General features: G+C 50.5%; 1 protein-coding gene across 1 annotated transcript in view; it reads left to right on the forward strand.

Moving 5' to 3' along the window:
* MINPP1 (multiple inositol-polyphosphate phosphatase 1) overlaps positions 1-26,393 on the forward strand; it is a 45,521-nt gene that overhangs the window by 719 nt on the left and 18,409 nt on the right. The gene's annotated exons all lie outside the window — the stretch shown is intronic.

Here is a 26,393-nt window from a genome sequence, read left to right on the forward strand (position 1 = left end):
CGTTCCCCGAGGGGTTGCGGGGGTTTTTGCCTCCCCCAGCTGCTCGTTGCAGCCCGGGCTCCCACCCCTGAAAATTAGGTTGTTGGGTTTTTTTCCTTAAAATAAGTCACTTTCAAGCATTTCTGAGCGCGCGTCGCCAGGAAAGTCGTAGAAATCAGAGAATCCCAGCCTGGTTTGGGTTGGAAGGGACCTTCAAGACCATCCAGTCCCACCCCTGCATGGGCAGGGACACCTCCCAGCAGCCCAGGCTGCTCCAAGCCCCATCCAACCTGCCCTTCAACACTGCCAGGGATGGGGCAGCCACAGCTTCCCTGGGCAACCTGGGCCAGGCTCTCACCAGCCTCACACTCCACAATTCCCTCCTCATGTCTCACCTCAATCTCCCGTTCCAGTTTTCATCCATCCCCCTCATCCCATCCCTCCCTGCCCTCGTCCCAAGCCCCTCCCCAGCTTTCCTGGAGCCCCTTCAGGCACTGGAAGCTGCTCTAAGGTCTCCCTGGAGCCTTCTCTTCTCCAGACTGAACACCCCAACTCTCCCAGCCTGGCTCCAGAGCAGAGCTGCTCCAGCCCTCCCAGCATCTCCGGGGCCTCCTCTGGACTTGCTCCAACAGCTCCATGTCCTTGTGTTGGGAATCCCAGAGCGGAGGGGATTGAAACTCAAGTCCAGCAGCAGCATCAGAGCTCCCTCCAGGCAGGCAAAGAGTTTTCATACCACACCTAGCAGGGCTCCTGGCAGAGCTGGAGCTCCTCAGGAGAGGAGGCCACGCTCCATGGCAGCCCAGGGAGCCATTCCCTCTCCTCAGGGGAATTGTGACTCAGGGCTGGGGCAACCTGGTCCTGCCCTGAGACCTCTAGTCCAGAGGCTTCAGCATTGGAGAAAACTCTTTGCATCTGCTTTTATTTCACTTCCCAGGGGCTGTTCCTGACTGCTGACCTTCTTTGTGGTAACATCAGCACCTCTGGGGTTACAAGGATTCAGCTGTTATTCATAAAATCTAACTGAAAATAAAATCACAGGGCAATTTATCTCAGGAACAACCTCTGGACATCATTTTTCTCCAGATAGAAAAAGGCAGAATTGAGTTTGAATTGAGAATTGACTTAACACCTCACATCTTATTTCAAACCTCACACTTCACAACTTGTGCCTTGTTAATACAAAATAAATTGGGTTTTTGTTGTGTTTGGGGGGGGGGAGGGGGTTGTTTGGTTTTTGTGTTGTTTTTTTTTTCCCCTATCCAAATGGTCAAAAGGCTTTTGTGGTGCCCAGAGAGGCTGTGGGGACACACCTGTGTGCTTTCCTGCAGGTCTGCTCCTCAGCATGGGAAGATCTGCAGGGTCTGATTAAAACTTTTCCAGTATTTCAGGCATTTGTTATCTCTCCAAGGCAGTTGCCAGCCAGCAGATCATGGAGATAGCAGAGAGCCAGCTCCAACTACCCCTCTCCCAGGCAGTGGGAGGAAGAAAACACGTACAGGAGAGGCTGGAGGTGCTGGTGTGTCACAGGAACATGGAGCAAGAGACAAGTTTTTGCTGGTCTTGGCACATAAATCTGAAAAAAACCTCTCATGATTTCTCCTAATCAACAAGTGATTGCAGGTACTACCCAAACTAAACTAAACCTGGATGATTAGTAATTTATGCTCTGGGACTGGTGTCCTGCTCCTGAGTGAAAAACTACCAAATTCTGCAGTTTCTTCAGATGTAGTTTAGCTTTTCAGAGGGAAAATCTCTGTGTAAGGCAGGGCTTCTGCTCACCTTTCTAGTAACATCAGAGCTCTGGGGACACAAGAAGTCAACTGTTATTAATAAAATCTGAGTTAAAATAGAATCCCGGGACGATTTAGCTCAGGAGCAATCTCTGGACACCATCTTCTCCAGGTAGAAAGAGGATGGAATTTACTGAAGTTTTTGACCCAATGTGAAAGTTACATTTTGACATCTGCCCAGACCTGCAGCTTGTTACACTCTCTCATCAGTGCTGATGAAGAGGTGCTGAAGAGTGCTGAAGTTTTGTCTGACCTCAGCATCCAGGTAACAGCTTTTTTACCCAGTTGTGTGTGAGCAGCACTGGTGGGCTAAATATAAATGCATCTCTTTTTAAAATCTTGAATAGGAAAGCAGAGGATGAGCATTGTGTTTGCCACTGAACACCCCAACTCTCCCAGCCTGGCTCCAGAGCAGAGCTGCTTCAGCCCTGGGATCATCTCTGTGGCCTCCTCTGGACTCATTCCAACAGCTCCATGTCCTCCTTGTGTTGAGGCTCCAGAACTGGACACAGTACCCCACGTGGGGTCTCACCAGAGCAGAATAGACTAATATTACACTAACTTAGTTAAAATAATCTTCTTCATCTCACCACACTCACCACATCTTCCAGTACAGACCATTTACCAGTCGCTTCATTTAGGGCATCGCTTGGAACCATATGACATCATTTACTCCCTGAAGGTGTTTGTGACATCAGATTGGCTGGTTGCAGAACTTACACAGGTTCCAGCATTTATTTAGTGGCTTTATCCATGATACCATTTCACATGACGTGGCCTCATCAGCTCAGGGCCCTTGTGATACCCTTTTGGCATCATTTTGGCACCACGTGGTATCATTTGTTCAGTGACTTTACACCCACCCTGAAGTTCAGTGGGGTTTGCATTGACCATGACACTTTTAAAAGCCTTAGAAACAGGAACACCAGGAGTGGTGGTTACTCCAGACAGTCCCATGGAGCTTTGTCCCCACCCCCTGATGGTGGCCAGTGGTCTTCAGGACAACAGAAGTGGCAGCAGCCGAATGACAAATCAGAATTAATTACATTGTGAATGGAGTCAAGGAAAGGTGTGTGGGGTTCACATGCCATGGTTTAGAGAAGCTGGAGAGCAGGGCTCTTAATTGCAATGTAAATGGTAAAAGAGACCAAAATGTCCATTTCCAAAGGCTGCAGTAGGTTCTGAATCAGCTGCTTCGTTCTTCAAGCCGGAGATCAATGGTGAGACAGCAGCATCTTCTCAGATCAGCGACACTCTCCAGTGCTCTGTTGCAGACAAAGAACCATGTAACTAGAAGAGTGTAGAGCTTTCCTCTTGCTCATTTCAGGTCATTAGGAAAATACATAAACTTGTTTCTTTAATTAATCTGGTTTTCATGGCTGATTGCTCCTGATTAAAACAGCTTGTGTCTTCGGGGAAAAATGCGTCAAAATCTGTAGCAAAAGGAGAAGCACTTACCAGAGGCAGGGCAATAGCAACTGTTTCCCTGTTTCAATAGAAGAGGAAAGGAGAATGAAAAAGAGGAGTGAAGTACAGGAGAAGCAGGAAAACCAGACCATTCAAAGGAGACAGCAAGCCACCAGTTATCCAGACTGGGCCCGTGGTGTCTTCCAGAGGCCAGCAGTGCTCGGTGCAGGGCTGTCCACTGCAGACAATCCCAGCACTGCTCTCCCAGGGTCACAGGGACTGGATGCATCCATGGGCTTCAGGGTGAGAAATAGGGGAGCCCAGGGCACCACCAACTAGAGAGTGTCCAAAGGAGACCATGAGGTTGGTGAAGGGTTTAGAGAGGAAGCCATAAAAGGAGTAGCTGAAGGCACTTGGTCTCTTCAGCCTGGAGAAGAGGAAACTGAGGGGAGACCTCATGGCAGCTCCTGCTTCCTCATTAGGGAAGGAGGAGAAGTAGGTGCTGACCTCTCCTCTCTGGTGACCAATGATAGGACCCAAGGGAATGGTGGGAAGATGTGCAGGGGGAGGTTTAGGTTGGACATTAGGAAGAGATTCTTCACCCAGAGGTTGGTGGAGCACTGGAATGGGCTCCCCAGGGAGGCAGTAATGGCACCAAGCCTGACAATATTCAAGAAACACTTGGACAACACCCTCAGGGACATGGTGTGACCTTTGGGCTTGTCCTGTTCTGGGGTGGGAGTTGGACTTAGTGATCCAGGCTGTCTGAGGAGGTGGATGAGGCACCATCCCTGGGGACATCTAAGAAGACAGATGTGGTGCCAGAGGACAGGGTTTAGTGATGGATGTGGCAGAGTTGGAGTTAGGGTAGTGGTTGGACTTGATGATCTTGAAGGTCTTTTCCAAACAGAGTGATCCTGTGGTACCACTAGCGTACCATGTCATCCCTTCAGTGGGTCCGCACGACGTTCCCTTCAGCCCCCCGCCGGGCGTTTCCCCTCAGATCATGGAAGGGGTGAGAGGGGATCCTGGAGGAAAGGCTGAGGAATAAAGGCTGCAGTTCAGTCATGCTGCTAAGCAAATGGGATTGGAGCCAGTGAGCAGCCCTGGGGCTGGGAGCAGGATGGAGCCACTAGTTCCATGTCTCCTGGTGCCTCCTTCCCCAGGGCATCTCCAGGGCAGCCGCAGCACGTGGCAACCACTGGAGGTGATTCTCCCTGTTCCCATCACTGCTGATGGTTCGCTGCTCTTCTTGGGGAACACAATGTGTTCTTTTCAGGCAGTGGTGGGTTCCCTGAGAGCAGCAGCTCCCCGGTTTTTCTCTCCTTCATCCCCTTTTCTCCATCATCTGCAGCTCCGATGCTCTGTGCTGCCTCCTCATTCAAGGAGTGAACCCCTGGTCCTGACCAGGCTTGCCAAAACCCAGCAGACATTCCCACACTGTGTGTTGCTCCCCACCAGAGCAGTCCCCAGTGCCAGTTTGTGGAGCAAATTGGTTTAGCTCTGCTTTTCACCAGGGGCATTTCAGCACTCGGTGAGTGGAAAAGGAGGAGCACAGCTGATGGAGAAGCCTTTGTTGGAGGGTCACGAGCAATACAAGGAGCTGCAGACAGCAGTGATACACCAGCAGCTCCACAGGGCCATTATCTGCAGAGCTGGGTCCAGCTCTGGAGCCCCCAACACAAGAAGGACATGGAGAAAGTCCAGAGGAGGCCACGGAGATGCTGGGAGGGCTGGGGTGTTCAGCCTGGAGAAGAGAAGGCTCCAGGGAGACCTTAGAGCACCTTCCAGTGCCTGAAGGGGCTCCAGGGAAGCTGGGCAGGGACTTGGGACAAGGGCAGGGAGGGAGAGGACAAGGGAGAATGGTTTCAAGCCAAAAGAGGGGAGATTTAGGTGAGACATCAGGGTGGTGAGAGCCTGGCCCAGGTTGCCCAGAGAAACTGTGGCTGCCCCATCCCTGGCAGTGTTGAAGGGCAGGTTGGATGGGGCTTGGAGCAGCCTGGGCTGGTGGGAGGTGTCCCTGCCCATGCAGGGGGGTTGGATCTAGATGATCTTTAAGGTCCTTTCCAAGCCAAACCAGTCTGATCTCTGTGCTCTTCCAGGCTGTGCAAGGGAGTTTGGATCCAATTTGCTTTGTAATTCTTCTCAAACTGCACCTCACATGCTGCAGCCCTGAATTTTTCCCACGCTGCTGGTGCTGCTCCTTCAAAAAGCTTTTATTTTGTTCTGTTGTGCTGTGTTGGTTTTTTTTTTCCCCATGACATTAACATTTACATTAACTGTAAATAAACAAACGGAGACCTGGATTTGCATGGTTGCTGTGCTGCGTGTCTCTGCTTGCCCGTTTCCTTGTGCCACTTGTGCTCATTTCCAAAAGGGTAAGATCCTGGTTTTCCATGTGGAATTGAGCCCTGGAGTGGAGCCAAGCCCTCCCAGCCAGCGCTGTGCATCCTCCTCCCTGCAGGCAGGGCCCGGGAAGGCAGGTCCTGCAGCACCAGGCTCTGCAGCGTTAGTGACAAACACTTCGAAATTCATGTGCTGGTTTGGTTTGGTGGGTTTTTTGGTATCAGGGGAAGGGCCCCAGAGGTGGCTCCATAAGAAGCTGAGAAGCTGCCCCTGCTCCAACCAGCCAAGGAGCCATGAGAGGGACAATAGATGGCTCTGCCATGAACATAGGAAAGAACTGATGTGAGAGTTGAGCAGAGAAGCACCTGAAGAGAAGAGCAGAGCTGGGCTGGAGAGGCAGAGGGAGCTGGTGGCTGGTGGGGAAGAAGGGGCAGGAGGTGCCCAAGCAGAAGTTTCCCTGCAGCCCATGGTGAGATGGCAGCTGTGCCCCTGCCCTCGTGGGGGAACGTGGGGAACATTCCCTGGAGGTGCCAGGAGGGGGGAACTCGGCCAGTGGGCTGGGATGTGGTGGCCAGAGGCCTCAGCTTTGCTGCCCGTGGCCTGGGCTGGTGCAGCTGTGGGAGCCCCCGGGCCAGGGGAGGTGCCTGTTCCCGCAGCCCCCGGGACTCTCGGGCTGGGGCTGAGGAGTGGGACATTCTGGTTTTTCCCCTCCAGTGGAGTCTGTTTTGCCCGGGACCTTGATGGCTGAAGATCCCTCCTTGTCCTTGGTCTCAGCCCAGGAGCTTTGTCCTCCTCAGCCCAGAGTGTGTGTGTGGGGGGAGCTGAGTGAGCGGCCCCGGGGCTGCTCCTGTGCTGGCCTCTTGGGCACCGAACGCGAGACTTCAGTTACCTCAACCAGGCTGTTGGCAGGAGTTAGTAGAAGATGAAAACCTTGCTCTGTGGAATCAGCAGCACCCAGGTGGGATTTCCCAGGGGCCGTCACACTTGTGCAGGGAGGTGAAATCACAGGAGAGGGGGAAATGGCTTGGGGAGTGGTCAAGGCTGGGACTGCAGCCTGGCAGAAGCAGGGAAGGGCAGGTGTCCTCGGCAAAGCAGGGTAACAGTTACACTGAAGGAAGAGAAATGAGGATTGGGAGCTTCACGGATGCAGAAGCTGTGAAGTCCCTGCTCCATCCAACCGTAGTCATTCAGGGATTCCCTGGATCCATCTGCTGGGAGCAGTTCCCATCCAGCTCTTCAGCAAGTCTTGAGAAGGTCACCTCGAAGCTGCTGTTCTACCATAGAATAATAGAATCAGTCACAGGGTTGAAGGGGCCTCTGAAGATCATTGAGTCCAACCCCCTGCCAGAGCAGGACCAAAACCAGGGCAGGTCACTCAGAAAGGCATCCAGACAGGTCTGGAAAGTCTCCAGAGAAGGAGACTCCACAGCCTCTCTGGGCAGCCTGTCCCAGGGCTCTGTCACCCTCACAGCAAAGAAGTTCTTCCTCATCTTGAGGTGGAACTTCCTGGACTAGAGTTTGAATCCATTGCCCATGGTCCTTCCCTTGCTGATGCCAATGGCAGCAATGCAGCCCCTGCAGGTGTGTACGTGGCATTTTAGTCTCCTGAATGTGCAGCAGAGGTGATGCCCTCACATGACACACCACAGAAATGCTGCTCAATTCGGTTTATTATATTTATGGCTTCTATTTGGCTTATTATATTTATGGGTTTGATTCAGAATGAATAACAACTCAGCTCACAAAATAATCCTCTGCTAAGCTTCCACCCTGGGAAGAGCAGGATATGACATTTATAAGGAAGTAAAACTAATGGAGAAGAACTGATTTTTTCACAATCTAAACTCTTTCTGTGGTTACATCATCACCTGCCTGGGGAAAAAAAAGCCAGTCTTGTAATGGTTCAGAATGCCAACATTTTAGCTGGGAAATTCCTTCCAGTTTTGCCTGGGAGGGAGCAGAAACACATGGCTCTGCAGACACCATGACAGACTGACTCCTTCCAGCAAGGAAGCAGGATACTCAGGATTGTCCAGGAGACTTTGGACATGGTTGGAATTTAGAGTCACTTGTGAAGAATCCCAAGAAATTAGCCAGTAAAATCCAAATAAAACATATAATAGAGAGGTTCCTGTGCTGTCACGTGGTGCCATTTCCCCTCGTCCTGTCACAGGCACCACTGAAGAGAGACTGGCCCCTTCTGCACCCTGGGGTCAGATGTGCCATCACAGGGACCCTGGCAGGGGGGTCTCTGGCCCAGCCTTGCTCCCATCAGGGCCAGCACCACAGCAGATCACTGGGTCTGTGTATTAGTGAGTCCATCCCCAGGGTGGAGATCCTCCCCTGCTAGCACGGGGACAGGCTGTGTCCCTGGGCATGGGCTGTGTCCCTGGGACTGGGCTGTGTCCCTGGGCATGGGCTGTGTCCTTAGGGATAGGCTGTGTCCTTAGGGATAGGCTGTGTCCTTAGGGATAGGCTGTGTCCTTAGGGATAGGCTGTGTCCTTAGGGATAGGCTGTGTCCTTAGGGATAGGCTGTGTCCTTAGGGATAGGCTGTGTCCTTAGGGATAGGCTGTGTCCTTAGGGATAGGCTGTGTCCTTAGGGATAGGCTGTGTCCTTAGGGATAGGCTGTGTCCTTAGGGATAGGCTGTGTCCTTAGGGATAGGCTGTGTCCTTAGGGATAGGCTGTGTCCTTAGGGATAGGCTGTGTCCTTAGGGATAGGCTGTGTCCTTAGGGATAGGCTGTGTCCTTAGGGATAGGCTGTGTCCTTAGGGATAGGCTGTGTCCTTAGGGATAGGCTGTGTCCTTAGGGATAGGCTGTGTCCTTAGGGATAGGCTGTGTCCTTAGGGATAGGCTGTGTCCTTAGGGATAGGCTGTGTCCTTAGGGATAGGCTGTGTCCTTAGGGATAGGCTGTGTCCTTAGGGATAGGCTGTGTCCTTAGGGATAGGCTGTGTCCTTAGGGATAGGCTGTGTCCTTAGGGATAGGCTGTGTCCTTAGGGATAGGCTGTGTCCTTAGGGATAGGCTGTGTCCTTAGGGATAGGCTGTGTCCTTAGGGATAGGCTGTGTCCTTAGGGATAGGCTGTGTCCCTGGGCATGGGCTGTGTCCCTGGGACTGGGCTGTGTCCCTGGGGATGGGCTGTGTCCCTAGGGATGGGCTGTGTCCCTGGGGCCCGCCAGGGGTTCCCCCTCTGTATTTTATGCTCCTGCCTCAGGCTCTTGCTGTGCCTCCTCACAGAGTCCAGCCCTGGTGGCTCCAGGACCCCTCTGGGCAGGGGGAGATGCTGTTGCATTTTTACCTCTTGGCCTCCAGCTGAGCAAGCCCAGCTCCCACAGCCTCTCCTTGCATGCCCAGCTCCCACTCACCACTGCCAAGAGGTCTCCAGACTCTTCTTCGGAGATCCCTTGGAGCCCCAAACTGGTCCCAGTACTAGACGTGACCTCCCCCATGCAGAGCAGAAGGAAATGTTCCCCCTGTTAACCTGCTGTCCACCCTGTGTCCAGCTGAAAAAATGGGGTGGTGCCTCCAGCTCATCTTCAAGTCACCTCTTGGACACCCAACAGAAGCTGTCTGGAGTGAAGCTGCAGAGGTGCAGGGCTGTCCACCTCTGCTGGGCCACCTCCATGGTGTCTGAGGAGCAGTGAAATGGCACCTAGAGGCTCCCAGTCCAGCTCTCGGGTGTTTTTCTGCTGAGCCCAGAGCTGTTGCAGTCACCTTGTGGCAGCTCCTCCTCCTGCTCCATCCCAGGATCTGACCCTGGAGGCCTTTTTTTGTTCCCAGCCTTTATTTCTCCTCCACCGCAGGTGATTTGGGGAATTGCCATTTCCAAACGGTTTGGGGATTTCTCTCTCAAGCTGGATTTTCTCAGGTGTCCCTGTAGGGGCAGCCCTGGCCTTGCAGGCCAGTCTGGAGGAAGAAAAAGGTGACTTTAAACACGAATTCCTGCTCCTGGGCAGTGCAGCTCTGACCACAAGGAGTGAGAGCAGCATGAGCCTGGGCCAAGGGGGATTAGCAATCAGAGTTTCTTCTCATCTGCAACTCTCTGCCCAGAGGGGCCGAGTGATTTGTGTCCTGTGTCACCACTCGAGCTCCATCCCTCATATTGGAGTAGGGTCAACAGATGAAGGCCACAAAAATAATACTAAAAGTTATGATTGTCGTGATCAAGCGTGGGCAAGAGTCCTGCTCTGGACTGGAGATCTCCAGAGCTCCCTTCCCAGCACTGCTGCTGTCACACCACAGGCCAGGGGAATTAAGAACACCATTCAAACAGAATAAATCCCTGCCTGGATCCCTCCATCCCTTTCAGGGAAACACCATTTCCTCTGATAAGACAGACTGAGGTCCTCTTACCTACTGGTTAGACACATAAAAGCAGAGGAATCTATGGGACACCAAGTTCTCCATGTGAGGAGGAGCATCAAGCATCATTCCAGCTGCAGTTCTAGGAGTTTTACTGGAACAGCTCCAAGGCACAATAACCTGATGCTGCCCTTAGGCAAGGGAGAAGTGAGGAAGGGAGAACAGAAGCTGATGCTGAGCGTCCCATTTTGATGGCAAATGTTGGTAACTTGAAAATTTACAGCTGAAATCCAAGTGGAGCTGGCATGTATTCCATGAAGAGAAATGGAAAAGTGTATAAAGCATAAAAAAGTCAGAATCATGCAACCACCTGCCTAGTGCCAAGTGTGGGAGACAGCCTGATCCCTGGGGAGGGAGCCTGATCCCTGAGGAGAGAGCCTGATCCCTGAGGAGGGAGCCTGCTCCATTTATGAAGACCATAAAAGAGGGTATGTACCATGTTTGGCCTCTTGCTGGTATCTAGTGTCCCAGCTTTATACATCTCCTTGAAATTCCATGAGTTCAGACCCAATTTTATGGTACCTCTGGCTAGGGAAGAGTTCAATGTCATGAACAGCATCTTTTTAACATTGAGTGCATTGTAAATCACAGCACAGGAATGTTTGTGTTTGGTTTGGAGGGAGAAAGTGCAACAAAATCCAATTGGAAGCCCCTTGAGTTGGCCAAGGCAAGGCTTGTTCCTGAAAGGTGCTGAGACACCAGGAAGATTTCCTACAGGAAAGGTGAAGGGGCTTTGAACAAGGGCAGGGAATGAGAGGACAAGGGGGGATGGATCAAAACTGGAAGAGGGGAGATTCAGGTTGGACATTAGGAAAAAGTTCTTTCCCATGAGGGTGGTGAGACCCTGGCCCAGGTTGCCCAGGGAAGCTGTGGCTGCCCCATCCCTGGCAGTGTTGAAGGGCAGGTTGGATGGGGCTTGGAGCAGCCTGGGCTGGTGGGAGGTGTCCCTGCCCATGGCAGGGGGTGGGACTGGATGGTCTTTAAGGTCCCTTCCAAGCCAAATCAGTCTGGGATTCTATGACATCCCAGTAACCTGGAAGAGACAAAGAGAGATATCACTCTGAGTTTTTGGGTGAAAATGCAGATCATGGAGATGGCAGCACCTGAAGCTCAGCTCAACACATCAGCCCCATCCAGAGATGGGTCAAAGCCCTCTCACAACGGGCTGTGCCCATCAGTGCTGCACCCCTGGCTGGGGACAAATTTGGGGCTGGGGGTTGTCACAGGGCTCTACCAACCACCACTACCAGTGGTGGCTTTACTGTCAGACCTGCTGGTGACCATTGTCTCTCCTACACTCACTTTCATGGGGAGGCTGGGGCCATGACACGCTCCAGGTGTGTCTCCACTCTGGGCTGGGAGCAATTATCCCCATAGCAGTGACTTACTGAGTGTGTCACCATCACGGGGGTGTGACATCCCTACTGCACGTGCACCCTTGGTGCAATAAGGAGGTATTATGATAAATAAACAGCAGCAAATAGCTCATCTGGTGTCAGCCACTGCCCCACATCCCTCTGAGCTCAGCCTCGTACCCCAAGTGTTGCCATCACCCCTTGGCTCCCACTTGAACACCCAGCACAGTATCACAGGGCTGATAATGACAGATAATGACATTTAGCTAAAATACTAGAGAGCTGTTTTTACCTGAGTGTGGCTGGAGGTTTTGTGATGCAGGAAGGATGTTTGATGTAAATGTAGTGGGATCCGTTCCCGTTGGGTGTGTTCATGAATGCAGATGTTTTCTGGGTGGAAATGGAGATCTCATTATCCCTGCAGTCCCTGGCATTGCCAGGGGGGCCCTGAGCATCTTTCATCAGTCACTCTGCATTAGCATAACAGAGTTAATTGCAGTGAAGTAGAAGATGCTGATTAAAAGATTGTTTTCTCCATGTGAGACCTGCAACCTCCCAGTACAAAACCACCAGCAGGCCAAGTTCTGCCTCTTGATTTGATGAACCCTTCTCAGGGACAAGGATCTGACAGGGATCTACTGGAGAGAGGCCACGAGGATGATGAAGGGACTGGAACACCTGCCTTAGGAGGAAAGGCTGAGAGACCTGGGGCTGTTCAGTCTAGAGGAGAAGGCTGAGGGGGGATCTAATGAATGTCTATCAGTACATGAGGGCATCAAGAAGGCAGGGACAAGCTCTTGTCACTTGTGCCCTGGGACAGGACAAGGGGCAATGGATTCAAACTCCAGCACAGGAAGTTCCACCTCAAGATGAGGAAGAACTTCTTTATTGTGAGGGTGACAGAGCCCTGGGACAGGCTGCCCAGAGAGGCTGTGGAGTCTCCTTCTCTGGAGACTTTCCAGACCTGTCTGGATGCCTTTCTGAGTCACCTGCCTTAGTTTTGGTCCTGCTCTGGCAGGGGGGTTAGACTTGATGATCCCCAGAGGTCCCTTCCAACCCCTGACATTCTGTCATCCTGTGATTCTCCTTCTGCCCACATCCAGGAGGGAGAAGGTGGCTTTTCCTCCTGGAAGGCTGGCCTGGAGCTGTGGATCTCTGCCCACACCTCGCAGCAGGAGGATCACGGGTCCCTGGGGGCCTGGGAGCTGCCCGCTGTGGAGCTGGGGGGGCTACAGAGACCCTGGCACTGGGAGCAGAGGAAGAGCTCCCCGGGACAACGCTCAGCTCTGCAAAATGCCAGCCAGAGGGATCCCTGGTGCAGGAATGTTCCCAGTCCCAGCGACCGACGTGCTTACCCACATTGTCCCTTCCCGAGCTGCAGGAACAGCACCCGAGGGGGCAGCCCAGGCTGGGACTGAGCTGTCCCTGCAACCTCCTCCATGCCAAATCCACCACATCACGAACTTAAATCTGCAGCAGGTTCTTCTTGTGCTCCTGTTCACACAATCACAGCATCCCCAAGGCTGGAAAAGACCTTTAAGATCAAGTCCAGCCTATGACCTGACACCCCCACATCTCCAGACCATGGCACTAAGTGCCACCTCCAGCCTCTCCTTGAGCACCTCCAGGGCTGGTGCCTCCACCCCTTCCCTGGGCAGTCCATCCCAAGGTCTGATCACCCTCTCCATGAGGGTGACCTGCTGTTACCCCAGCACATCCTGGATCCAGCTTTTGCAGAAGCATCATCCCTGTTTATCCTCCCCAAAGCTGCGTTGCAGGCTGGGCAGTGCTGCTTGTGGCCCTGCAAAATATCCAGGGATCAAGCACTTCATTCCAGACCATCCAAGATCTGGGCCAGGGTCATGCATGATCCTCTTTCAGAGGATCACAGTGTCACTGGGTGCTGGACCTCCTGGGGTCCTTGCTGGAGTGTGTCTGGAGGAGCCACCAAGCTGGTGAAGGGGCTGGAGAACAAGTCCTATGAGGAGAGGCTGAGAGTTGCTCAGTTTGAAGAAGAGGAGGTTGAGGGGAGACCTCATTGCTCTCTACAACTCCCTGAAAGGAGGTTGTAGGGAGGTGGGAGTTGGGCTCTTCTCCCAAGTGAATAATGACAGGACCAGAGGAAATGGCCTGAAGCTGCACCAGGGGAGGTTCAGACTGGACATTAGGAAGAATTTCTGCACCCAAGGAGTGGTTGGAGATGGGAAGGGGCTGCCCAGGGAGGTGGTGGAGTCACCATCCCTGGAGGGATTCAAAAAACATGTAAAGGTAGCACTTCAGGGCATGCTCTAGTGGGCATGGGGGGGGTTTCTGGATTGACAGATGGACTTGGAGATCTTAGAGGTCTTTTCCTTCTGCCATGATTCTGTAATTCTGCAATTCTCACCTCCCATTTGCAGCAGGAGTCACCTGCCTCTCTTTGTGGGTTGGGTGCTCCAGGCCCATACCTGCCTGGTGTCAGCAAACAAAGCCAAAGGCACATCCATTTCTGCTGGAAACCATTGCCTCTTTCCCCCCACACATGGCATGCTGGGTCTGCTCCCTCACCAAGGCACTTCTCTGGTTCACTGTGAAGCCCTAGATGTCAACAGCTTTATCATCTCCAGGGGCTCTTCTGCAGGAAGCACAGCTGAGAGCAGCAGAGGGCTGCAATCACGGGATGGTTTTGCTTGGAAAAGACCTTTATGATCATAAAGTCCAACCATTAAGCCAGCCCTGCTAAGCCCACCACTGACCCATGGCCCTCAGCACCACATCTACTTTGAACTTTTGAACTCCTCCAGGGATGCTCCACCACTGCCCTGGGCAGCCTGACAACCCTTTCCATGAAGACATTGTTCCCAAGATCTGATTTTAACCTCCCCTGGTGTGACTTGAGGCCACTTCCTCTTGTTCTATGATCCTTGGCAGAAGACACCAATCCTCTGGCTCCAACCTCCTCTCAGGCAGCTGCAGAGCCAGAAGGTCTCCCGTCACCTCCTTGTCTCCAGGCTGGACACCCCCAGCTCCCTCAGCTGCTGCTGCTCACACTTGTGCTCCAGCCCCTTCCCCAGCTCCTTCTCTGGACACACTCCAGCCCCTCCATGTCCTCCTTCTTGTGAGGGCCCAAAACTCAATGCAGTGCAGAGATCCATGTTCACTGTTGCCAACATTTCCTTCCAAAGTAGTAGAAATAAACCCATATCCCTCCTTGCCCTGGATAGGAAGCCTCACTGGAAGCTTGACATGCTGGGTCTTTCCTTTTGCTGCCACCTGAAGCCTTTCTTGGATGTTGTGTGAGATGGTCCCTGTATCCTTCTCTGCCAGATGCTCAGACCACAGCCATACTCCAGGGATGCTGCTCCCACCACTCTGGTTGCCCTCCCCTGTGTCCCAGAGCCACTTCTTACCACTGAAGATGGTAAGAAGATGCCTCAAGATAGATCTCTTTATTTAGCTGTAATTTGACCTGAAATAGTTGATGTTGAAGATCATTGGGTTCACATCTGGCTGGGCACTCCTGAGAGGTCTCCCAGCCATGATGCTCCCTCTCAGCTGGCTCACCCTGTTCAGTCCTATCTCACCTCACCTCCTTGGAAAAGCAGCCAATGACTGTCATCTTTCCTCTGGTGATGGCCACACATCTTTAGGGTTGGTCTGCTCTGCCTTCAGTTCAAGCCCAGGGACTTCAGTCTTGGTCTGTCCTCCTGGGTCTTGCTGCCCTCAGCTGTTCCTGGGCTCTCCCACAGACCTCCCACAGCTTAGAATAGATCCTGTCCCCCTCCCTTTGGGGACCAGAGCTGTGTGTGGGCATCACAGCCATCTCCATGGAGAGCAGAGAACAAACTGAAGCAACTTTGCTGACTCCTAATGTCCCCTTTCTGTCTCAGGAAGTAGCTCTTTTTGTTTGTTTGTTTCAAAATCGTTTGAAAAGGGGTAATGAGAAAATCCTGTGTGTCTTCCCTGGGTGAAGTACATCTCATTCCTAGAGGAATGGCCATATGGGGTCAGACAAGAAGTCCCATCCATCTGTGCCAGCACATGCAGGGCACAAGACTGCTGCAGCAAGACCTGGAGAAGAGGAGAGGTCTCCAGGGAGACCTTAGAGCACCTTCCAGTGCCTGAAGGGGCTCCAGGGAAGCTGGGGAGGGACCTGGGACAAGGGCAGGAAGGGATGGGATGAGGGGCAATGTTCTTAAACTAGAGCAGGGTAGATTTAGGTTAGACATTAAGAAGAAGTTCTTTACTATGGAGGTGGTGAGAGCCTGGCCCAGGTTGCCCAGGGAAGCTGTGGCTGCCCCATCCCTGGCAGTGTTGAAGGGCAGGTTGGATGGGGCTTGGAGCAGCCTGGGCTGCTGGGAGGTGTCCCTGCCCATGCAGGGGGTGGGACTGGATGGTCTTTAAGGTCCCTTCCAACCCAAACCAGACTGTGGTTTCCCAGTGCTGTGCTCAGTGCTGCAGGGCTTCTCACATGTTCTCTCTGTGTTTAACAGCCTGTGGTTATTTTCAGTTAAAAATAACATGCTCCAAGGTCCTGGAAGAATTAGCTGGCTCCCTTGTGCCAAGAAGTGCTGACTTTCTGTGTCAGTTCAAAGTTCTTCTCAGCAATGAATTAGCCCTTGCTCAGACCACAGGTACCTTCCTGGGCTCCTTGACCCTGCTCACGGCTGCTTCAGAAGCCAAATGCCAGCAAGGCACTGGGGGGTCCAGCACAGAGTGCTTCCATCTGGGAAAAGAAAACCTACCAACATTGAAAAACTATCCCATCCCTGGCTGGTACTTTTGCAAAGTGTGTTTTTATAGAGTAAAATGTGCAGGGGCTTAAAATCATTACAGTGAGGTGGTTTCAAGTGCAACCACTGCTTCTCCTGATTAAATAACAACTCATAAGAAAAGGGCTGTTTATTAGCAGGAAGATTTATCGTGGCTACAGAAGCTACAAAAGGATATTCAGGCTGTCACCAGTGGCTTTTGTAGGACCAGAACAGCCCAGACAGGATCTTTAAACACCCAGACCACAAGTTCTGTATCTACTTAAATCAGAGTAAAACCACCTACGGGAGTGGTAGGAAGGAGGGGAAGGTTTAGGTTGGACATTAGGAAGAGATTCTTTACCCAGAGGTTGGTGGAGCACTGGAATGGGGTCCCCAGGGAGGCAGTAATGGCACCAAGTCTGACAATATTCAAGAAACACTTGGACAACACCCTCAGGGACATGGTGTGACCTTGGGGCTTGTCCTGTTCTGGGGGGGGAGTTGGACTCAGTGATCCAGGCTGTCTGAGGAGGTGGATGAGGCACCATCCCTGGGAACTTCTAAGAAGACAGATGTGGTGCCAGGGGACAGGGTTTAGTGGTGGATGTGGCAGAGTTAGAGTTAGGGTAGTGGTTGGATTGAAGATCTTGAAGGTCTTTTCCAACCAGAGTGATGCTGTGATACCCTGATACCAGTGGCAGCAGCAGAGTGACCTTCAAACATTCCCACAAGATAAACAGCAGCTTTGGCTAAATACAGCTAACTGGATTTTACCTTAGGAAAAACTGAGAGGTAGGTTTGAAGTTCAAGGGTGATGTAAGGACAGACTGAGCCACCATTTCAAGTGAAGCTGTTTTGTAAACTTGCTGTGTAAAAACAGGCACTGTCTGTTTGCAGTGAGACGCTCTGCTCAGCCCCTGAGCTCAACTGGAATTCCTCAGGCCAAAATGACAGGGAAGCTGAAGCAGAGGTTTTCTGAAAGGAACAAGCTGCAACCTTTTCATGGAGGAGGGAACATTTGACAGTGAACAACAAGACCCTAGTGTCACCTTTTTAAAGAAATTCTAATCTTTTTCCAGCCCTGTGATTTCCCAGAAATAGACTCACTCACCAGGAATGTCACGTTCATCTCGATTCAGCTCATGATATTTATACTTCTACATTGGATGGGATTCATATCCTTATCCTGTTAATGCAGCATGTAGTATCTTTACTGCACACACAGACATGTATTTTCTGTGTCAGAAAGGAGAGCAACTGGCATTTCCCATTACTGAGGGATAATTGTAGGTGGCTGGTTTTCATAAAGATTAAGGAATCCCAGAATCACAGAATGCCTTGGGTTGGAAGGGACCTCTGAAGGTCAGCTAGTCCAACCCCTCTACAATAAGCAGGGACATCTTTAACTAGATCAGGTTGCTCAGAGCCCCATCAAGCCTGACCTTGAATGTCTCCAGGGATGGGGCCCCCACTACCTCTCTGGGCAACCCGTTCCAGTGATTCTCATATTAAAGAACTTAATTCTAATGTCCAACCTAAACCTACCTTCTCTAGCTTGAAACCATCACCCCTTGGCCTATTGTTACATGGTCTTGTGAACAGTTCTTCCCCAGCCTTCCTACAGGCCCCTTTCAGGTATTGGAAGATGCTTTAAGGTCTCCCTGGAGTCTTCTCCTCTCCAGGCTGAACACCCCCAACTCCCTCAGCCTGTCTTCATAAGAGAGGTGCTCCAGCCCTCTGATCACTTTGGTTGCCCTTCTCTGGACACGTTCCAACAGGTCCATGTCCTTCTTGTGCTGGGGGCACCGGAGCTGGACACACAACTCTAGGTGAGGTCCCACTAGGGCAGAGCAGAGGGGCAGAATCACCTCTCTCCATCTGCTGGCCACACTTCTCTTGATGCAGCCCAAAAGTGCAGACAGTGCCTGAGCAAAAGGGGATCCAAAGACAAGAGCTGAAGCAAAGTGAATTCTTATCCTGGTATTTTAAGCAAAAAGCTTTACAAAATCAATAGGCAGCCATGTGCCATTGACACAACAAATGCAAAAGTGAATTCCAACAAGGGAAACCTGCGAAAAAGAAAAGATTTTGTCCTGCTATCAGTGAAGGAAACACAGACATTCCATCCGGGTAAATGGCAAGAAAGCCAAAAGAAATAACAACTCCCATCCTGCACTATTGCCCCCATCCTAAAAGCAGTGACTTCAAAATGAGACCCTGCAGCTGATCAAAGTCTGACTTCAAGCCCTCTAACCAGAGCAGCCTTCAACAAAACCCCAGCAGACCTTGGAAGGCCCCAAAGGCAGGAAGAATAAAAACGCTGCAGTTTGACCAGCTTATCAAGCAGCAACCCCCCCACCTGCAGTTTGTTTCTGTACAAGAGTGGGCACAAAGATTTGCTTCCTCAACCACATCAGTGACAACAAATAAAAATTTGCCTGGATTGCTGGTTTTGCCTGCCATGCAGTCTGAGGAAGTAGAGTAACACCCTCTCCCATTTTGCTTCAAAAGAAGCTTTCCCTTCTCTCACAGTGGGGTCCCTCTCTCCTGGGCTGGTTTAGGACCCCACCCCCAGGATGGAGACCTGAAGGGGCTCCAGGAAAGCTGGGGAGGGACTTGGGACAAGGGCAGGGAGGGATGGGATGAGGGGTGATGGATTAAAACTCAAAGAGGGGAGATTTAGGTGAGACATTAGGAGGAAATTCTTTGCTGTGAGCGTGGTGAGACCCTGGCCCAGGTCGCCCAGGGAAGCTGTGGCTGCCCCATCCCTGGCAGTGTTGAAGGGCAGGTTGGATGGGGCTTGGAGCAACCTGGGCTGGTGGGAGGTGTCCCTGCCCATGCAGGGGGTTGGGACTAGCTGAGCTTTAATGTCCCTTCCAGCCCAGCCCAGTCTGTGATTCTATGATTCTATTATTTTAGCACTGAAGGGATCTAGGAGTTATTGCTTGGTTATTTACTTCTCCTCTTGTGTGAGAGCATTGGCAAGTAGAGTCATTTCTCTGGCTTCCTAATGCCTCACTATCTCTCACATCCACCTGAGAAGAAAGTGAAGCTTCACAAAACAGGGCAGGGAACAGCAGGCAGGGAAGAAAAATGAGCCAGCAGTGAGTAGTTACCTCCCATGGAAGACAAAAAAAGTCATGAAAAAAGTTATGAATTTAACTAATCCTTATAAGAAAGACATTTTGAGTGGAACTTAGTTTGTTTCCAGACTTCTTGGAGGCCCTGAGACTGTAAACAGCCTCTTACATCTGTTGGCAGATAAAAGTTAATGTGTTTTTTCTAATGATCAACACTTTTTTTTAAAAAAAGAAAAAAAACAGAAAATGCAGCAGGAAAAGCAGCATCATAAGGATGATTGACTGCCTTAGGATTGGGAGAAACGTCACCAGACAATTTTTATTTACTGAATCTATTTGAAAGGTGGTTTGGTCATGAAGAAAATCTGTCTTGGATGGCTGGTATAATTTTAGAAAGCTGCTGACCAGCCATGACTGTTCATCTGCTGAACAAACTGGCTCTGTTCCCCCATTTCCTGAATGATGTAGTGAGATGTGGCACAGCAGGGGCTTCACCTCATGCCAGCTCCTGACACTGACATTTTCTGCTGCTCTTTCGGAGCTTTTCTGTCCCTCTTTTCACATGGGGGTGGATGGTGCTGGTCAGGGGAGGTCACACTGCCAGTTTGTCACTATCATGCCCATTGTCTCGGGCAAGAAGCTGGGCTGTAGCCACGTGCTGCAGGCTTGAACCTCTGGTTGGAAGCAGAGCAGCAGAACAGGGCAGAGCAGTGAAGCATGATGTCTCAGCAGGCTCAGCTCTGCAGTCAGAGGCAGGCAAACCACCTCATTCCTCTCACTGAGCTGGGTAAATTTATCTTGAGGTCATGGCATCATGGAATGGTTGGGGTTGGAAGGGATCTTAAAGATAATTTACATCCACCTGCCCCTGCATGGGCAGGGACACCTCCCACCAGCCCAGGTTGCTCCAAGCCCCATCCAACCTGCCCTTCAACACTGCCAGGGATGGGGCAGCCACAGCTTCTCTGGGCAACCTGGGCCAGGGTCTCACCACCCTCACAACCAAGAATTTCCTCATAATGTCTCACCTGAATGTCTGTTCTTCCAGTTTTAAGCCATTACCCCCTTGTCCTCTTGATAGAAGCCCTTGTCAAAAACCACCCCCCAACTTTTCTGTAGCCCCTTCAGGTACTGGAAGGCCTCTGTGAGGTCTCCCTGGAGAGGTTACTGGTCAGGCAGGTCATCTACTCTTACACTGGAAGGCTGTTCCCAGATTAGAAACCTCCCAACATCCAGCCCACATTCAGTCATGTCCAGTTTGCCCCCATCTTCAGGCAAGAGGGGCACCACACCAGCAGCTCCTCTGTGTGACCCTTGAGGGAACATGACCGGTTGGCTGGTGCTGCCTGTGCAGCCTGAACCTTGTCCTGTCTCTGCTGATATTATCTCTTCTGACCTGACTCCATCTCATGTTTACCATTACGTGGCCATTGCCACACGGATGGCTCACAGCTTCTCATCTCCTCACACCTCTCTCTCCCTCTGTTATTCTGAGGTAATGAGTTTGCAGTAGAAACCCCTGCCATTTGCTACCAGAGCAGTTTTTCATTGGTAAATTTCCACCCATCTCTGGCTGGTTGTTCTCTATATTTGGTAACAGTCAAGCTTTGTGCTGTCAGCAGCCTTCATTATGATGGACTTCTGGCCATCCAAGCCCAAACACAATCTGACATCCATAAAAAAAGGTTGCCACTGGATTAGTTGTTACACTTCCATGATCCACTCTTGTAACTAGTCCCTTGCCTTGAGCATGTCACAACCCTTGAGGTTTTTTTCCTACCTTCTATTTGGTGAAAATACAACCCAGAAATGTAGCTTTTCAGCACACAGAGCACACACCCATATTGTGTAGTTTTCTCGTCCTCTTATGTCAAAAAAAGAAACTGTTATTATTTATTTTTACTCTTGAAAACCCTAGTCTGGCTGGATTTGGAAGGTTTCTGGATATATCTCTGCCTTTTTCAAACTCCAAGCTGTTCTGTGGCCTGTTTGCCATGTGGGATCACACTGCTCAAGAACTGGAAGGGCTTGACCCGCTCCGGAAAGACAAGCCCTATCATTATGGGGTTGTCTTGCTGATGGGGTTGCCCACACAGGGTGAAGCCACACCACCAGACCAGAAACACTGCTTGCAAAGAGGTCAAACCACTTACGGTCCCCAGAGGTTTCCCTGTTTGCTGGGAGGAGCAGCCTGGTGTCACACAGCCTCCTTCGTGAGGAGTGTCAGCGTCACAGGAAAGGGAGAGCAGGCTGTGGCACTCAGGGTTTCAGAGAGCTCCGTGTTCCTCACGCAGGAGCAAGTGGGACCAACACCCCAAGGGTTGGGTGGCCAGCTGAAAAAGCAGAGTGGCAAAAGGCCACGAAATCAGAGATGTAACCACAGTTACGGAGATGCAGTCGTACTCAGTATTGACCCAGGTCAAGGGTCTATTGAAACCCTCAGTGAATTCTCTTTTTCTCCTTCATACACAGAAGCTCATGTGTTATATTATGCAGAGTCGTTTTCCTCCTGGAACCATCTACAAATCCATTATAGTGGGTAATTATATAGGAGATGAAATTTATATTCTTCTTGGTGTTTTATAAAACAACCTCAATAGGTTTCAAAACAACCTAGGACAGTGTTTCCTGAAAACTGTGCTGTAGGTAGTTGCCTGCTGGCTGTGTTATAAAAGATAGAAATGACTTGTGGATAGATATGCCTAATGTAAACTAAAGAAGATCATATGAAATGATGATGGAGCATTTGGATTTGTTCCACTCTGGACCTCTTTTCACACTGAAATCCAAATTACTTCTCCACATTGGTATTGAAATGCTCACTTACAAATTTAGTCCAGCTTTGTAAAACTGGAAAGCTCCCAGGAATAATTTTTGAGGAACCATGTATTTCTAGAAGAGCTGTACTAGACAAAAAATCAAAACACTTTTGTTTGTCTCACTGGTTTTCAGTTACCACTCTTTTATAGTAAACAATGACCATTTAAAAAAATATATCTTTTACACTAATATTTTAAACTAATAACTAGTTATCAGACTCAGCTCCTTGCAAAAACTTGCATATTTCATGTTCAACCTGAGTCCTTTTCCAGCACAGCTCCACAACCAGTGAAATACATGGGCAATCATTAAGAGTTTGTTTATCTGTTTAATATGCTAGCAATAAAAATGAGGTGCAGTGGGTGTTCCACCTCTTCACTGGGGAGATCATCTTCTGAATAACCTAGGGGTTGTTCCCTGTTCTTTCAGACCCTTATTGTAGCTTAAAGACAGTAGAGTCTTGGTGACACATGCAGTGATAGAAACTGGTATGAAGAATCCTGGTGTAAAATCACCTTTTGCATGACAACTCCCCTCGGAGTATTTTAAATAGGAAATAAAAGCCTTGGAACTGGTCACATCCCATGCAGAACTGGAAACATACTGTGTTTGTTCAAAATGGTCTTTTGTATCCTGGTAGAGAATCTGACTTTGCTCCTCCTTCCTGAAGTTATCTTTTCAAATCCTTCTGGTCTCTAAAGAAGGGACAGAACTTGAACTTAGGTTACAAGAGCCCATTTGCCTCTCAGCCCTGTTCTTGCTTGGTACTTCCCAGCAGCTGCCTCGAGATCCCAGTGCAGGAAGAGCAGCCTCCTGTGCAGGGCTTAGGTGCCAGGCTTTGAACAGCAGCAGAAACGCTGAAGCACTCAGTGCTGCAACCAGGGTGCAGCTGGAGCAGAGCCCCAGCAGAACAGCTGCACACAGAGTCTCTCTCTTGCCCCTGTGCTGGCACTGGTGGGGCTGCACCTCCAGCACTGGGTGCAGTTCTGGGCCCCTTCACTGCAAGAAGGACATTGAGGGGCTGGAGCGTGTCCAGAGGAGCTACCAAGCTGGGGAAGGGTCTGGAGTAACAGGTCCTATGAGGAGAGGCTGAGGGAGCTGGGATTGTTTAGTTTGAAGAAGAGGAGGCTGAGGGGAAACCTCATTACTCTCTACAACTCCCTGAAAGGAGGTTGTAGGGAGGTGGGAGTTGGGCTCTTCTCCCAAGTGAATAATGACAGGACCAGAGGAAATGGCCTGAAGCTGCTCCAGGGGAGGTTTAGACTGGATATTAGAAAGAATTTCTTTACCCAAAGAGTGGTTGGACACCGGAAGGGTCTGCTCAGGGAGGTGGTGGAGTCACCATCCCTGGAAGTGTTTAAAAGAAATACAGATGTGGTGCTTAAGGACATGATTTAAGCATTGAACTGGTACATTAGGTTATAGTAGGGGGATTTAGGTTATGGTTGCACTTGATGATCTTCCAGGTCCCTTCCAACCAGGATGGTTCCATGATTCTATGATTCAAGTGAGGTCCATCTGTTGACAGCTGACATGCTTGCTGCTAGGTATTGAGAGATGACACATCCAACCCCTTCTTAGCTGCATATCTATGAAACCAACAGGACGAAATCCTCGCTCTCATCCATCTGCCCTAAAAGTCTCCATTATGCTTGATGAAAGTAACCTCTCACACTACAGAGGGCTGAGACTTCAACAAGAGAATTTTCTTTGCATCCTGGACTGTTTCCTTTCCCAAAGCCACTAGGAAACGTGGCAAGTAGCCCTGCACAGTGTTGCTGTGAGACAGGTAAGTCACAACGCTGGTTCAACACAGAGCCCATCATTTCACCCAGAAGCTTTCAAACACTTAGTTTTTCCTATATTTTGCTATGCCCTTTCTTCCTCAGCTTTAAAGCTTTGCCTGCCCTAACTGGAACAAATACAGGTTGCTCAGAGAAGTTGTGCCCCATCCCTGCAATTGTTCCAGGCCAAGTTAGACAGGCTTGAAGCAACCTGGTGTCCCTGCTCTTGAAGGAGGGTTGGAACTAGTTGGTTTTTAAGGTCTTTTCCAAGCCAAACTAGTCTCTGATTCTATGATTCTATTAACTGTTTGAGCTTCAGCACATTATTGCATTAACACTTTGGTTTAGTTACTGGTGAGGAGGGAGACAGATGACATTCATACTTTCCAATAGAATATCACTAGTTGACTAAATACATCATGAAAATCTATTTAGTCAAGGAAATTTCTCAACTGTATATAAAGCAACAGCCAGACCATGTAGGCAGGGAGTAAAGTGCCTGAGCTTTCTGTGCCTAAACATAGTCCCCTCAAGACCTTCTATGGACCAAAAGCTAAGCCCTTTTCCTGAGACCTGAGATGTCCTTGATAACCTCAAGCCTTGCTTTAGCTGCAAATAATTCAGTTCCCTTAGCTACAAGCTGATAACTGTTTAGTATTGAGGCATTTTTGCAAATGCTTAGAGCACTGGGGGATGTTTTGCTTGCACATTTGCCCAAGCTGTTTTATAACCCAACGTGTCACAGGCTTGCTCAGGCTTTTCCACCGGATGCCTCTTTGTATTCTTTGCTTTTCTAAGCCCTTCTAAGCTTTTCTGGAGAGGCCACTACAATGCCCTGATGCCGTGCTGCCAGTGATGCCAGCAGGGTGTGAGGATTATAGCTGGTAAGGGTGCCTCTCTGTTCACTGTTCTGGCTGGATCTGCCCCAGGCTGCAAATGTCACATTCCCTCTGGTTTGACTTTTCCACAGCCACCTATTTCCACTTGAACTCACTCCTGCTGGGAACACATAAGCCATGTTAAAAAAACGTAATGCCACACAGCACCCTTGACCCTCAAAGCACCATCCTTGGCAGCAGTGACCTACACCCCTCCTTCTCAGCCTAGTGCTTTGGGTGGAATTCAGCAGCTTTTGGGCAAAAAAAAAGCTGAAAAATGCCCTTAAAAGCCCACTCACGGTTCTGCTGACACACCACATGGGCCAATGTGGAGAAGGATGATGAAGCCCATGTTGGATGCCAAGCCCTGCTGAAGCAAGAGCGAAGGGGGGAGTAAGGGTCGATGCTTTAGCATTGCAAGGGGCCAAATTGGCCAAAATTGGGCATTTTTTCCCTTCCGTGGGTACAGCCCCGAGGGTAGGTAGCACTGCCTGAGGGGACCTGCTGCCTCACCCAGGGATGCCCCTTGTTGGACAGATGCCCTCCTGAGGCAGGCACAGGGAGAGAATTGGCGCCTTTAGTGTTCTGAGGAGCCATAAATGGGTGAAAAAGGCTTTTTTTGCCCCACATAGGTGGTGAAGTCCAGAGGGGAACGGTCCAAGCTGAGGGGAGCTGGAGCCACCACCATTCTCCCTGTACCTCACCAGGACTGTCCCCTTGTCTGGCAAGTGCTGTCCCAGGGCAGGCACAGGGAGGGAATCATGGACTTTACTGTCATGAGGAGCCATAAATGGGTGAAAAAGGTGGGTTTTTTCCCCATACGGGTGCAGCCCTCTGAGAAACGTTTGTGGTGCCAACGAACAGGCCCACACAGACCCTTCAACAAAGCACAGGTTATTTACGCTCTTGCAAGAATGGGTGACCTAAACAAGCAGGCACACCCATAGTCAGGTGAATAACGGTTTATATTCCCTATTCCCAAAGTTCCCTCCCCTGTTTCCCCACTGGCTGGGCACTCCAGGGTTCACAGCCCATCCGACGCTTCCAATGATCCTCTAAGTTTCCCACCCCTGTTCACATATTCCATTCTAGCAGGTTAGTTTTTACCTTTTAAGGTGTAATTCTGACCTTTCTTGCCCCCTTGACTGTTTCCCCAATTAACAAACGTACTGGTGCCATCCTGCCCTGAGCAGCAGGACAGAAGGGGCTTTGTTGGGTCTGATCTTGGGCCATAAACCCTGCTCCATGTTGGGATCCCCAGATGGAGCCCAATTCACTCCCTCAGTTCCTTGGGCCACAAACCCCTCCTGGTGTCCTTAGAATGTGCAGAGATCTCACTTATCTCAAACAAACTATGTATTTAAACCACTCCTGGTGTCAGATATCTCACTTATCTCAAACCAGCTATATATTTCTAACACCAGGATGTGTATATATATATAAGCCAAACCCCACATTATGTTTCGAACACTAGAAGGCAAAAATCAACACATTTCATTTCTAACAGCCCTGAGGGGAGGCAGCCCGGCCTGAGAGGAGCTGCCCCCTCATCACCTGGGGGCTCCAAGCCCAACAAGGAGGGAATCGCGGGCTTTAGTGGTTAAGAGGATCCATAAAATGGGTGAAAAAAAGGCTTTTTTTTTTTTTCTTCCCCTACGTGGGTGAAGCCCTGAGGGGCAGACAAACCAAGCTGAGGGGAGCTGGAGCTGTCGGGTGCTCTCCTGGGGAAAAAGGAGGTAATGAAAGGGTTTAGCATAACGAGGAGCCATAAATGGGTGGAAAAGGCGGGATTTCTCCACACGGGGCCGCCCTGGTGGGGGGGAGGGAAGCAGCGCTGCCTGCCTGCCCGGGCCAGC

Source organism: Chaetura pelagica, unplaced genomic scaffold (assembly GCF_000747805.2).
Source record: "Chaetura pelagica isolate M959 unplaced genomic scaffold, ChaPel_1.0 scaffold251, whole genome shotgun sequence".
NCBI lineage: Eukaryota > Metazoa > Chordata > Aves > Apodiformes > Apodidae > Chaetura > Chaetura pelagica.